The sequence below is a fragment of the Eptesicus fuscus genome, chromosome 16, assembly GCF_027574615.1.
Source record: "Eptesicus fuscus isolate TK198812 chromosome 16, DD_ASM_mEF_20220401, whole genome shotgun sequence".
Classification (NCBI taxonomy): Eukaryota; Metazoa; Chordata; class Mammalia; order Chiroptera; family Vespertilionidae; genus Eptesicus; species Eptesicus fuscus.
In genome coordinates, this window is record NC_072488.1 from 55,729,694 (window position 1) to 55,746,046 (window position 16,353).

A 16,353-nucleotide genomic window follows, 5' to 3' on the forward strand; every position below is an offset into this window, starting at 1 on the left:
TACTTCCAGAAAAAAGAAATTACTTTGACATTCCAAAGGTATATTACCAGGTATGTTTATCATAGATAAAGAAAAAGAAAACAGACAGGCTCCGTTAAGGTAAACATTGACCTTTGTCATGACTCCCTTCCATGAGCAGCTTTTAGTTAGAAAGTTTTAATGTCCAACCATCCTCTGTGGTCACTTTAGGTCTCTGCGTTTGTAAGGCTGCCATGCAGGCCTCCCCTGAGCTTGTCAGGTTTAGTATGTGGCTCCTGTTTCATCCACACAGCTAATTAGCAAACATGGAAAGGTGTTCAACCTCAGCAGTGATCAAAGAAATGCAAAATAAAAAGATGGGGAAATTTTTTAAAATCAAATTTTACTTTTATACCATTATATATTTGTTAAATCCTTTTGCTTTCCAAGTCTGATAAAATGAGTATATTAAGATAGTAATGTAATCGATTCAGTCTTTGTGAAAAGATGTTCAACAGTGTGTTTATAACCTGTGAATAATGCCAATTCTGATGATTTTTTATATATTTTTTTTGTTGATTTCAGAGAGGAAGGGAAAGGGAGAGATAGAAACATCAGTGATGAGAGACAGCCATTGATTGGCTGCCTCCTACACATTCTTCACTGGGGATCGAGCCTGCAACCCAGGCATGTGCCTTTGACCGGAATTGAACCTGGGACCCTTCAGTCCACGGGCCAACGCTCTATCCACTGAGCCAAACCGGCTAGGGCAATAGTGTTTTTAAAATGATTCAAATATAGAATAAGGCTTCTGCACAAAAATGTTCATTTTAGCATTATTTAGAGAGTGGAAAGTGACTTACAATTTATGGAATAATGGTACTTTATGGACTAGCCTGCAACTATTAAATTATTATGAAGAATGTAAAATATACAGAAAAATACTTATTTTGGAAATACGTCACAAAGTCACATATGTGACTTGTCCGTGTGAACAGGAAGGACTGAGTGGAAAGGCCTCACAGTGGCACCCTGGTTAGCGTTTAGGTTCCGCTCAGCTGTGGTCACAACCTCATCACAACATTTCTGTAGTTAAGGCAGGAAAGTGTTTCTTGACTGTGTAGCAGTTCGAGGGTGAGTAGAGAGGTGTGCAGGGCAAGCCTCCCCCTCCGCTCCCCAGCCCCAGTCCCTCCGGGAACCAAGGTTTATTTCCGTCTGTGGGCCACCATCTGCAGGGCCTGTCACCTGCATCCATCCTGCAGAAGGACAGTTCATCCGGCCTGGGAAGTTTTGTGGGGCTCAACCTGTGCGTGGTGCACATCACTTCTCAGCATATTCCATTGGCAAAAACTTAGTCACGTGGCCACACCACACTGCCAGTTAGACTGGGAATGTCAACAGCTCTGTGCCTGCCTGCTATTCTCGCTCTGAAAGGAGAGGATGGATGTTGGATTTGGGGGACAACCATTCGCTTCTACCACAGATGATTTTTGGGTGAATGGACAAGGGGAGACTTAAAAACCTACATCTTCCCAATTTTCTCAGGTAAACATTGAGAAATAATTATGTAAAAAGTGATAGCGCCATAACGAGGCTATTTGATATCAGAAACTCTAGAAATAAGTGTGATCTCAGCTTAATCCATTAATATATAAAATCCATCTTGTCCTAGAAATTTTCTTCCTGGAAATTCTGCCAGTCTTAGGAGTATTCCCAGAGGAAAACCAGGGTCTGTGGGAAGAAGAGTGATGGTAACTTAGGGAGTGCTTAGTGCCAGGCTTTGTTAACCATTATAGTCTCAGTACCCATGTAACAGGTCAGCCAGCTAGTGTATAGAGGTGAAGACAGATAGTGGTTAAATTATTTGCCCAAGGTCACCCTCCTGGCTAGTGACAAGCTGCTGTAATGGTGCTGGGAAGCATTGTTGAAGAGTGGTCAAAGTCCTGGGAGGCAGGAAGTTTCACTTAACAAGTAAGTGTTTGCTTGTTAGAGCGTTCAGTAAGTAAATATGTCTCAGGTGCCTGGTGCACAGGCCTTCAAAAGACAGCCCAGGTCGCCACGAAAAGTGCAGCGGTTGTCAGGTGCCGCTGAGACAGCTGAAACAGGTGCCCCACATAAAATCCAAACACGTTCTAAGACTTACATACACGTGTTAGAATGAAGTTACCCAGGACAAGTTCTGTGCCCCTTTAGTGATGCTGAATTTACACATAAATTCCTACTAACAAAAGCTGCGAGGATACTCAATTCAGGTGTAAATGAGAGACAGTGTTTCCTTTAAGTCATTTTGGGAAGGTAATAAGAAATTTATGTATAGGAAAGATTTTAAAAGCTCCCCAGCAGATGGTGCCAAAGTAACATTTCTGAAGAGATCTAATCTCAACATTTTTTGGTTTCGAATTCTTGCATTTAAAAAACTTACAAATGTATGTTTAATTACTAAAATACTATTAAACAAATTTTGACATGAAGTAAAAATCTAAAATGTGCACACGGAGTCCCTCCATCCTGGCACCACACTTACCGTTTTGGTATAGTTCCAGTCTCCCTCAGAATTAGAACGTGAAAGCTGGAAGGTGCCTCGGATAGCACCTTACAGACAAGAAAATGGGGAATCACAAAGCTTCTTTGGCCCGGGGTCCCTCAGGCCAGAGTTGGAGCCTGTCTCCTAGGTTGCTCTTCTCACCTTTGGGTTCTTGGGGCCAGAGGAAGAGAGAGACAAGGGGAGGGCTGAACTGCACACCAGAACTTGAAATACACTTTATATGCTTTAGTTATCTCTTGCTGCATGAATTTATGTGACTTTGTTATCTTTCAGTCTAGCCTCCAAATTCCTGTTTCTGTAAACAGTCCTAATTCTGATTCTCTGTTGCTTAACTTGATAAATGGAGATTTCTTTGGGGCAGAGTAGAGTCCATAGAGTTAGGGGTAGTGTCTATTTTTAGCATTATGAACATACTGAAAATAAGACATTCTATTCCATATACTGTATTTTCCCTTAAAAAAAAAAAAAGCTTTGGGTATTAACATATCTGCTTCCAAAGACTTATTTTAGACATGTTAAGATGAGAGTGAGCCTGGCTGGAGTGGCTCAGTTCATTGAGCATCGTCCTGTGCACTGAAAGATTTCCAGTTCAGTTCCCAGTCAGGGTGTGGTCATACGAAAGGCAATCAATCAATATTTCTCTCTCTCTCTCCCTCTCTGTTAACAGACTCCACACACCCCTCTGAGGCTGAAAACAGAAAAGTGAGATTTCTGCTAAAAGGAGAAAAAGTTTAGATTAAGTCCAACCATGTAAACTTCTTGTTTAAAAAGTAATTTGGGCCCTAGCTGGTTTGGCTCAGTGGATAAAGCATTAGCCTGCGGACAGAGGGGTCCCGGGTTTGGTTCTGGTCAAGGGCACATGCCTGGGTTGTGGGCTTGTTCCCCATTGGGGGAGGCACAGGAGGCAGCCAGTCAATGATTCTCTCTCATCATTGATGTTTCTATCTCTCTTTCCCTCTCCCTCTCTGAAATCAATAAAGATATTTTTTTTAAAAAAGTAATTTGGGGGTAACGTCAGAGAAAATGGGGGACTAAGGACCTCTGAAAGCTATTTCCTTCATAAAAATGATAAAAACAGTTGGAGATATGATGGCTGAAAACTCCCCAAATTTGTTTTAGAAACCCTCAATTTATAGATCCACGAATGTTAGCAAACTCCGAGTTGAATAAACTAGAGACTCATAAATCATAAACTGCCAAAAGTCAAAGACAGGCCTGCCCGGCGTGGCTCACTGGTTGAGTGTCAACCTATGGACCAGGAGGTCACAGTTTGATTCAATTCCCAGTCAATCCTTATGCCCAGGATGCAGGCTCTATCCCTAGTGTGGGGCTTGCAGGAGACAGCCAATCAATGATTTTCTCTCATCAATGTCTCTCTCTCTCTCTCTCCCTCTCCTCCCTCCCTCCCTCTCCCTTCCTATCTGAAATCAATAAAATATATATATTTAAAAAGTCAAAGACAAAGAATTTTTAAAGAATAAGGGAGAAGGGACTTATATAAAAGGGATACTCAGTAAGGTAAGCTTGTCTTACTAGAAACTTCGGTGGAAAAAGACAATGGGATGACATATCCAAAGTTCTGAAAGGGGCGGGGGGGAGGCACCTGTCAACCAAAAATTCTATATCTAGGTAACCTATCAATAAAAAAAATGAATAAAAAAATAAAGACACTCCCAAACAAAAACAACCCAGAAAATTTTGTTGCTAGCAATCCTGCCCTATAAGATATATTAAAGGGAGTCTTCCAGAGTGAAACAAAGAGCACTAAACAGTAACTCAAATCTACGTGAAGAAATAAATATGTAGGTAAATATAAAAGACAGTGTAAATGTTTCTTTATAACTACTTTTTTCTTTCAAACTTAAATCTTTATTAAATAAATAATTATAAATCTAGGTTGATGGGCACAAAACATACAAAGATGTAATTATCCTATCTTATAAAAGAGTAATATGCAAATTGACCATCACTCCAAGACACAAGATGGCTACCCCCATGTGGTCAAAGATGGCTGCCCCCATGTGGACACAAGATGGCCAGCAGGGGAGGGCAGTTGAGGGGTACCAGGCCTCCAGGGGAGGGAAGTTGGGGGGGACCAGGCCTTCAGGGGAGGGCAGTTGGGGGAGACCAGGCCTGCAGGGGAAGGCAGTTAGGTGTGACCAGGCTGGCAAGGGAGGGCAGTTAGGGGCAGTCGGACCGGCCAGGGAGCAGTTAGGCATCGATCAGGCTGACAGTGGAGTGGTTAGGGGGTGATCAGGATGGCAGGCAGAAGCAGTTAGGGGCAATCAGGCAGAGGCAGGCAAGTGGTTGGGAGCCAGCAGTCCTGGATCGTGAGAGGGATATCCAACTGCCTATTTAGGCCTGATCCAGTTGGGATCAGGCCTAAACGAGTGGTCGGACATCTCTCAAGGGGTCCCAGATTGGAGAGGGTGCAGGCTGGGCTGAGGGACCACCCCCCATCCCCCATGCATGAATTTCGTGCACCGGGCCTCTAGTTTTGTAATAACAGCATAAAAATAGGGGGAGAAAGGAGCTGTATAGAAGCAAAGTTTTGTATATTATTAAAATTAAGTTGGTATTAATCAGAACTAAATGGAATTAACATGTTAATGGTGCCTGGCCAATGTAGCTCAGTGTTTGAGAGTCAACCTATGTACCAAGAGATCCCCAATTTGATTCCCAGTCAGGGCACATGTGAGGGTTGCAGGGTCATTTCCCAGTGGGAGGGCATGCAGGAGGCGGCCAATTGTTATTTTTCATTGATGTTTGTGTCTCTCTATCCCTCTCCCTTCCTCTCTCTCTAAAATCAATAAAAACATATTTTTTAAAAAGTTAATGTAAACCCCCCCCCAAGGCAATCACTAAGGAAATATCTAAAAAAATATATAGTACAAAAATGACAAGGAAATTAAAATCCAACCAGGATTTATCCCAGGAATACGTGGATTGTTTAACATCTGAAAATAAATTAATATAATACATTATATCAATAGGACAAACTAACAAACATGTCATAATGATTTTAATAGATGGAGAAAAAAGTATTAGCCAAAATTGAACACCTGTATCATGTTATACTCAACAAACTAGGAACTTTCTCAACATGATAAAGGGCATCTATGGAAACCCACAACCAATATCATATTTAATAACCAAAAAACTAGGTGTTTTCCCTCTTAATATAGGTACAAGACAAAGATGGACATTCTTACCACTTCTATTCAACATAGTACTGGAACTTCTGGTTAGGGCAACCAGACAAGAAAAAGAAATAAGTTAATGAAATTGGAAAGGAAGAAGCAAAAGTATGTTCACACATTACATGACCTTGTATTTAGAAAATTCTAAGTAATCTACTGAAAAACTATTAGAACTAGTAATGAGTTCAGAAAGGTTGCAGGATGCAAGAACAATATATATAAAAAAATCATACTTCTGAAAACTTACAATGAACAACTTGAACAAAAATTTTCATTTACAGTAGTATCAAAGAGAATAAAATACTTTGGAATAAATCTGACAAAAGAAGTACAAAACTTTTATACTGAAGATTACAAAATACTGTTGAGAGAAATTAAGTAAGATATAAATTTGGGGAGGAGGGGGAATCCCATGTCCATGGACCAGAAGATTCAAGATGGCAGTGTTTCCAAAATTGAACTATAAATTCATTGCAATCCCATTCAGAATTCCAGAAAGCTTACTTGTCTAAATTGATGATAATATTCATATGGAATTTCAGAGGACCCAGAATAGCCAAAATAATCTTGAAAAAGAATAGGGGGACTCATGTTTCTTGATTTTAAAACAGCAATATAAAGCAACTGTAATTAAGTCAGTGTGATACTGGCAGAAGGACAGATGTAGATCAGTGGAATAAAATTGACAGTCCAGAAATAAACCTCTAAATCTATGGTCAATTCATTTTCAACAAGGGTACCAAGAGCATTCAATGGGGAAACAATTGTTTCCTCAACAAATGTTGCTGGGGAAACTGGATAGCCATCTACAAAAGAATGAAGTGGGATTCTTACTTCACAACATATGTAAAAATTAACTTAAAATGGATCAAAGCTATAAAATTCTCAGAAGAAGACATGAATAAATCTGCAGGAACTTGGAATTGGCAAAGCAATTTTAGATATGATATAAAAACCATAAGCAATGAAAAAAATAATTAGACTTCATCAAAACTAAAAACTTTTGTGCTTCAAAGGATAGTATCAAGAAAGTGAAAGTTGCCAGGTCCAAGATGGAAGAATACGTAAACAGTACTTGCATCCCCCACAACCACATCAAAATTACAACTAAACCACAGAACAACTATCATTCGGAACTGCCTGAAATCTGGCTGAATGGAAGTTCTACAACTAGAGAAATATGCCACTCTGAGACTGGGGTGTCTCCTGCACAGCAGCTCTTCCACTGTAGTCACAGCTGGCCTGCACAGCCAATTTGCCTGGGAGTCAATCCCTCTCAGTGACACCAATAGCAATCAAGGGTCACCTACAACAGGACAGTGTGCACAGCCCACACAGGGGTACAACTAGAGTGCCCAGCTCAGGTGACTGGGGAGACTGAACGACTGAGCCCTATAGGACACTTACTACACAACACCACTCTACCAATTCCAGGAGACATAGCAGATCTACCTAATACATAAAAACAAACGCAGGAAAGCAGCCAAATGCAGAGACAAAGAAACATCGCAAATGAAAGAACAGAAGAAATTGCCAGAAAAAGAAATAAATGAAATGGAAGCAAGCAAACTACCAGATTCAGAATTCAAAACAATGGTTATAAGGATGCTCAAGGAACTTAATGAGAACTTTGAAGAACTTAGTGAGAACTTAAAGGAACTTACTGAGAACATCAACCACATAAAAAAGGACCTGTCAGAAATGAAGGATACACCAACTGAAATAATGAATAATTTACAGGGATTTAACGGTAGAGTTAGAAGACACTGAGAATCAAATCAGTGTTTTGGAATATGAAGAAGCAAAAAACACCCTATCAGAAGAGAAAGAAAAAAGAATCCAAAATTATGAAGATATCATAAGCAGCCTCTGGGACAACTTTAAGTGTACCAACATTCACATCATGGGGGTGCTAAAAGGGAGCAAAAAATTGAAAATCTATTTTAAAATATTGACTGAAAATTTTTCTTACCTGGTGAAAAAAATAGACATACAAGTCTAAGAAGTGCAAAGAAGTGCAGAGAATCCCAAACAAGATGAACCCAAGGCCCAAACAAAGACACATCATAATTAAAATATCTGCCCTAGCTGGTTTGGCTCAGTGGATAGAGTATTGACCTGCGGACTGAAGGTTCCCAGGTTTGATTCTGGTCAAGGGCATATGCACGAGTTGTGGGCTTGATCCCCAGTGGGGGGCATGCAGGAGGTAGCCAATCAATGATTCTCTCTCATCATTGATGTTTCTATCTCTCTCCTTCTCCCTTCCTCTGTGAAATCAATAAAAATATTTTTTAAAAAAAGCCAAAGGTTAAAGACAAAGAGAGAATCTTAAAAGCATCAAGAGAAAAGCAGTTAGTTACCTACAAGAGAGCTCCCATACGACTGTCAGCTATTTCTCAACAGAAACTTTTCAGGTCAGAAGGGAGTGGCAAGAATATATTCAAAGTGATGAAAAGCAAGGATCTACAACCAAAATTACTCTTCCCAGCAAAGCTAACATTTAGAATTGAAGGTCAAATAAAGAGCTTCACAGACAAGAAAAAACCTGAAGGAGTTAATCACCACCAAGCCAGTATTACATAAAATGTTAAAGGGTCTTCAGTAAGAAAAAGAATAACAAAAAATATTAAAAATATGAACAATAAAATGTCAATAAATACATACCTATCAATAATTGAACCTAAAAATCAAAATAAGTAAACAAGAAATCTAATGAACAAAATAAACTTATGAATAAAGTAGAACCAGAGGCATGAAACATGGAACAGACTGACGAATCTCAGAGGGAAAGGGCAGGTGACAGGAAGAGATTAATCAAAGAATTTATATGCATACATGCATTACCCATGGACACAGATAATAGGATGGTGAAGGCCTGGGGTGGGGTGGGATCCGGTGGAGAGGGGTAATGGGGGAGGAGGGGCAAAAGGGGGTCACATTTGTAATACTCTCAACAATAAAGTTTATTTTAAATAAATAATTTTTTTTAAAGAAAATAAGAAAAAGAAAGTGAAAAAAACCACAGATATCCATTTTCACCATTTTTACTCAACATAGAACTGGAAGTCCTAACCACAGGAATCAGACAAGAAGAAATAAAAGGTATCCAAATTGGAGAGGAAGAAGTAAAATTGTCATTATTTGAGATATGTTGATAACATGATATTGTATACAGAGAACCCTAAAGATTACACCAAAAAACTACAGGAACTGATACATGAATTTAGGCAAGTAGCAGGATACAAAATAAATATACAGAAATCAGTTGCATTTTTATATACCAATAATGAATTATCAGAAAGGGAAACTAAGAGAACATTCACATTTGCTTCAAAAAAATAAAATACATAGGAATAAATTTAACCAAGGATGTAAAAGACCTGTACTCAGAAAATCATAAGACACTGAAGAGACCTGACTGGGTAGTTCAGCTGGTTAGAGCATCATCCCAATATGCCAAGGCTGTGGGTTCAATCTCCCATCAGGGTACATACAAGAAGCAACTAATGAATGTATAAATAAGTGAGATAATGAATTGATGTTTTCCTTCCTTCCTTCCTTCCTTCCTTCCTTCCTTCCTTCCTTCCTTCCTTCCTTCCTTCCGCCTCCCTCCCTTCCTTCCTTCCTTCCTTCCTTCCTTCCTTCCTTCCTTCCTTCCTTCCTTCCTTCCTCCCTTCCTTCCTTCCTTCTTTCCCTCCCTTCCTTCCTTTCTTCCTTCCTTCCTTCCTTCCTTCCTTCCTTCCTTCCTTCCTCCTTTCATTCTATCTATCTATCTCTCTCTCTCTCTAAAAATTAAAAAAAAAAACACAAAATTTTCAAAAAGACACTGAAAAAATAAATTGAAGAAGATACAAATAAGTGGAAGCATATACAGTGTTCATCGAGAGGAAGAAATGAATTATTAAAATGTCCATACTACCCAAAGCAACTTACAGATTCAACGCAATTCCTATCAAGATACCAACGGTGTATTTCACAGAACAAATATTCCAAAAATTTATACGGAACAGCATAGTCACAGCAACCTTGCGAAAGAAGAACAAAGTTGGAGGAATCACACTACCTGATATCAAAGTATACTATAAGGCCATAGTAATCAAAACAGCATGGTACTGGCATAAAAACGGACATATAGATCAATGGAACAGAATAGAGAGACCAGGAATAAATCCATTGTCAATTAATATTTGACAAAGGAGGCAAAAACATAAAATGAGATAAAGAGAGTCTATTCAATAAATCGTGTTGGGAAAATTGGACAGATACGTGCACAAAAATGAAATTAGACCACTTTCTTACAGCATACACAAGAATAAACTCAGAATAGATTAAAGACTATAATGTTAGACTTGAAACCATTAAAACCATAGCAGAAAACATAAACAGTAAAATCTAGAACATTTGTTGCAGCAATATTTTTTCTTATATATGGCCTCAGGCAAGGGAAGCAAAAGAAAAAAACACACAAATGGACTACATTAAACTAGAAAGTTTTTGCACAGCAAAGGAAACCATTAAAAAAATGAAAAGAACCCACTGAATGGGAGAACATAATTGCCAATTATGTATCTGATACGGGGTTAATATCCAAAATTTATAAAGACTAATAAAATTTAACACCAAAAACACAAAAATAAATCCAATCAGAAAATGGGCAAAAGACCTCGATAGACACTTCTCCAAAGAGGACATACATATAACCAATAGATATATGAAAAGATGCTCAATGTCACTAGTCATCAGAGAAATTCAAATTAAAACCACAATGAGATTTCACCTCACACCTGTCAGAATGGCTATCATCAATAAACCAACAAACAAATGTTGGTGAGGATATGGAGAAAAGGGAACCCTCGTGCACTGTTGGTGGGGATGCAGACTGGTGCAACCAATGTGGAAAGTAGTATGCAGTTACCTCAAAAAAATAAAAATGGAACTGCCTTTTGAACCAGCGATTCCACTTCTAGGAATATATCCAAAGAAACCTGAAACACTAATTCAAAAGAATATATGCATCCCTATGTTCATGGCAGTGTTATTTGCAATAGCTAAGATTTGGAAGCAGCCTAAGTGTTCATCAGTAGAAGAGAATGTAAAAAAAGCTGTGGTATTCCATTTTCACAGTGGAATACTACTCACCGTAAAAAGGAAATCTTACTCTTTGTGTTATCGGGATAGACCTAGACAGCATTTTTAAAAAAAGATTTTGTAGAGAGAAGAAGGAGAGGGCGAGAGAGAGAGAGAGAGAAGAGAAAGAGAGAAACATCAATGTGAGAGAGAAACATGATCGGCTAACTCCTGCAAGCCCCCTACCAGGGATCAAGCCCCAAACACAGGCATGTGCCCTGAATGAGAATCGAACCAGCAACTTTTCTGTGCATAGAACAACTCCCAAACAACTGAGCCACACCAGCCAGGGCATGGAGAGCATTATTCTAAGTGAAATAAGCCAGTTAGAGAAAAGTACCATATGATTTCACTCATATGTGGAATCAAGTAAAAAAAACTAACAAATACTATAGAAACAGATTCATAGACAGAGGACATACTGACAGCTGTCAGAGGAGAGGGGGGTTGGGGGCTGGGTGAAAAAGGTGAAGCCATTAAGCAAAGAAAAAAACCAAAAAAAACCTCAGACACGGACAACAGTATGGTGATTACCAGAGGGAAAGGGAGGTGCGGGAGGTAGAAAAGTGTAAAAGGGGGATAGATTGTGATGGAAGGAGACTTAACTTGGGGTGGTGAACCCCAGTACAATACAATATACAGATGTTGTATTATATAATTGTACACCTGAAATATATAGCTTTATTAATCAATGTCATCTCAATAAATTCAATAAAAAAGAAAAGTCAACCCCACAGATGGGAGAGAATATTTTCAAATCATATATCTAGACTATATAAAGAATTCATTTGCTAAACCATCATTGGAGAAACTAAGTATAATAAATATCAAGTAGATTTTTTATTAAAAAAGTAATAATAGTAAAAATTTTAAAGTAAAGAATTCCATTAACTCAATAATAAAAAGACAAATAACTCAACCAAAAAAACAACAACAAAGGACCTAAGTAGACATTATCCCAAGGAAGATATACAATTAGTCAATAAGCAGATGAAAAGTTGCTCTACATCAGCAATTTCAACTGGTGTGCCCCAAGAATTTTTAAAACATGCAATACCTGACTATTTGGTTGGGGCACTCACCTCTTTTTACTTAGATTGAAAAAAAAAATTACAACAGCCAACACAATAGCTGTCTGGTGTGAATGCCCTATCCTGAACCATAAATATGTAGATCATATAATAGAGTTGCATCTTATTAGTCATGTCACATAATAAGGTTGCGTCTGATCAGTTACTTCCTGGTACCAGAAATCCTTATATATAAGTACTAGAGGTCCAATGCATGGATTCATGCACTGGTGGGGTCCCTTGGCCTGGCCTCCACCCTCTCATCATCCAGGACCCCTCAGGGGATGTTGGAAAGCCGGTTTCAGCCTGATCCCCCCACAGGCCAGGCCGAGGGACCCCATCGAATCCGTGCACCGGGCCTCTAGTATGCATATAAGATCTTTGGTTAATCTCTTTCCACCCTCCTCCCTCCCCCTTCCCTCTGAGATTCATCAGTCTGTACTATGTTTTCATATCTGTGCATCGAGCGTCTGCCCCTTGGTGGTGAGTGCGCATCATAGCTACCGGTTGAATGGTCAAATGGTTGCTTAGGCTTTTATATACTAGATAGGCACCTGGCTTTTTAAAAAGTCACTTTGGAGCAAAAAGGGTAGATAATTACCAGTAGTATATCTATTGGCCATTTGTATGTCCTCTTTGGAGACATATCTATCGAGGTCTTTTGCCCATTTTCTAATTGGATTGGTATTTTTTGTAAATCAATCAAAATTATAGCTATTTTTTTTTGGTCAAAATTATAGCCCACAGACTTTTAGTAATTAGTTTATGCATGCCATGAGATGAAAAAGGTTGAAAATCTCTGCTCTACATCATTAGTCATCAGTGAAATGCAAATCACAGCCACAGTATAACTCCATGCCCACTAAAATGGCTATAACAATAATATTGATTTTTATTTATTATGAAAAAGGGAAAAAAAAAACTAGTGTTGATAAGGAAGTAGATAACTTGAAGTCCTTATAATTTACTGGCATGAAGTTAAAATGGCATAGCCACTTTGGAAAGTAGTTTGTCAGTTCATCAAATGATTAAAGAATTACCATTAGTAATTCCACTCCTAGGTATATACTTGAGAGAAATGAAAACATGTATTTACATACATGCTCCTTGCAGCATTATTCATAATAGCCACAAATTAGAAACAACCCAACTGTCCATCAACTGACAAATAAATCAATAAAATATGGTATGTCCATACAATGGAATATTATTCAACATAAAAAGGAATGAAGCACTGATACATGCTACAATATGAAAGGAGCCTTTAAAATGTTATACTAAGTGAAATAAGGCAGTCACAAAAAGCCACATATTGTATAATTCTATTTTTATAAAAAGTTCAGAATAGACAAATCCATATAGATGAGAAAGGAAATCAGTTGTTGCCAGGTGTTGAGGTAATGAAGAGATGGGGGATGACTGCTGATGGGTATGGTTTTTTGTTTGTTTGTTTGTTTGTTTGTTTGTTGTTATGAAATGTTCAGCAATGATTGGTGATGGTTGCACAATTTTGTGAATATACTGGAAAACACCATGGTAGTATACCCTGTAAAGTGATTGATTTTATGGTCTGTGAATTATATTTCCATTTCAAAATGATATTCAGAGTAACATCACAGAAAAAGGAGTATCTATAAGATAGAACTCACAATCCCTAGATAACAACCCAAAACAACTAGGCATACCAGTAAACCAGAAAAAATGATCCACACTCAGAAGACAATCAGTGGCTACTGACCAGAGAGTATAACAGACGGTGAATTATCAGTCAAGGATTTTAAAGCAGCAATTATGTCTGTGCTCGAGGACCTAACAGGAAAAAAAAAGTCTGTAATAAGTAGGAAATCTCAAAGAAGCCCCACCCAGTATATTTCACTTGCATCTCATTAGCCAGAGCAGGTCACACAGCCAACAGGGTCTGAATTAAGGGAGTCTAAATTGCAAAGAAGTCTGAAGAGTTTGGGGGCATTTAAAAAGTAAATATTTTTTATTGTTGATAGTATTACAGATATTTCCTGTCTATTCCCCTTTATCCCCCCTCCCAACCCCCATTCACCCCCACCCAGGTCTTCACTACCCTATTGCCTGTGTCCATGGGCTATGCATATAATTTCTTTGGTTTACCTCTTCTTGTCCCCCAAACCCCCATATTGAAGTTTGTCCGTCTGTTCCATGCCTTCATCTTCGTTGGTTAATTCATTTTGTTCATTAGATTCCACAAATAAGTGAGATCATGTGATATTTGTCTTTCTCAAATTGGCTATTTCACTTAGCATAGTGTTTTCCAGGTCCTTCCATGCTGTCCCAAAGGGTAAAAGATCCCTCTTTTTATAGCTGCATAGTATTCCATTGTGTAAATGTCCCACAGCTTTTTTATCCATTCATCTACTGATAGGCACTTGGACTGTTTCCAAATCTTAGCTATTGTAAATAACACTGCTATGAACATAGTGATGCATATATTCTTTCTGTTTGATTCTTGGGGATTTTTAGGATATATTCCCAGAATTGGGATTGCTGGGTTAAATGAAAGTTCCATTTTTAATTTTTTTGAGGAAACTTGCCAATGGTCTTGATCCAGCATCTAGAAGGGTTCAGGAATCTGGAGAAGACCTGTGTGTAAGTTATTAAAGAGTCCAGAGACGAAACATAATTTTGGAAGGCATTTAGGGTGCCAAAGGAGCTTGGCTGATGAAATCAAGTCGTCCCTTGTCTCAGGACCCCTTGCTTTTTATTAACACAAATTGTCCTAAGGCAAGGTAGATATACACTTCAAAGGCCAGGGTTTGGTCTACAGAGTCCATTGTCAGATTGGTAAAGCTGCCTATGGCTGTTCAGGTGTTTGGCCAGTAGGAGGCAATAACATGTAGATTGAGATGCCCTTAGCTGTCTGGCAGTAAACAATCAATTTATGCAGCCATTTCCAGATGATTCAGCCCTGCTGACATGCTGGAATTGGCTTCTGGCAGAAACCCCATACTGTTTTCCATAGTGGCTGCACCAATCTACAGGGGTGAGAGGAGGGGCATTTTTAACTGGGTATATTACAGCCCTGAACAAAAATTGGATTGTGTTAGTAAGGGAGAAGACTGGATATTGGTCAGTCAATATCATCTCAGTGCCTTCCCCAGAGTGTGTGTGTGTACATTTCCCCGACCTGCGGGGTCTTCTAACGGGGGTACCGAGGCAGCGCACCTAAGGGAATGAAAACAGACAAGGGACGCAGAGAAAGGAGGCAAGACAAACGGGTTTCTGATCAAGCCTCGAAATTTTATTTTTACAGCACTCCTTATATGTGGTTTCTAGAAGGGGGGATGTCTTAGGGGAGATGGGGGCTGAAGGGATCATGTGGACTTAGGCAATTAACTAAGGTTGTAAAGGGAGGTGACTAGATAAAGAATTTGGCAGTTAAAGGCTAACTAAGGAAAGAATGCTTTGTTCTCAGAGAGAGGAGGTGGGCCTGGTTTCTGTGAGTTTCTGTTTAGATAACTTGCTAAAGTAAGGTCAGAGTTAACCCTTTAATCAACTCTTGGCTCCGGACATCTCCTCCCTCTCTGTTTAAGAAACGGGAGTGGGCATTAATCGACCGAGGAGACATTGACCTGGTTCCTCCCGTGGGCTTTGCATACCCACTGTGTGTGGCTCTTGACACCTTTTTGGGGAGGAGAGGCAGAGCCATTATTTTATCGATGTCAACCTCTATGCAAACCAGGTATACTCTCAGGGAAATCCAGAGGAGGTTGGAAAATATTCCAACCTTCCCTTGCAATGCTTTGCTCTGCACTCGGTTCGATACCCATACCTCTGGCTCTGGCTAGAGCGTAGGTAAGCATCCCTCTGGTTAAGATGCTGTCCCCGTAGGGAAGGAGCGAGTCTGGGTCCGGAGGTGCTCGTGCTCTTGGCAATCCGAGTCCCACCTATTGGCCATTTCCAGGCGTTGATAATGAATCTGAATGGGTTTTGCTAAAGCTGAATCTATTTGCTGTTTTACGAGGTCAGTTATTTTTCTAAATGCCCAAGGGCCAAATGTAAGAATAAGGAGAAAACCAACAAGGGGACCAAGGATGGAGAGGAGGTAGGGGAGGAGTCCATTAAGTCCACTCCAGAGCGGGTTCTCAAATAGCTCTTTTCGTCTCTTGACGAGGTCTTCTTGTTCTCGTCTCGGACGATGCCAGACTTGTTGGTGTAGAAGCAGCATCGTTCCTGGGGGCAGGACATAGGGGCTTCTCTGGGTCCATTGTGGTGACAGACGTAATGCTCTGGCACCCGAATTGGCTGCATTGCTCCTTCTGAAAAGATATAAAACACAACCTCTTCCCCACATTATTACTGAATCTGATAAAACTCTTATCTGGTTTATGATTCCTTTCACCTAGCTGACTCAGTGGAGGCTATTGTACAGGAGGCCTGATGCCTTTCACCTGCTGTACAATCTTTTGCATTAAAATTTTTT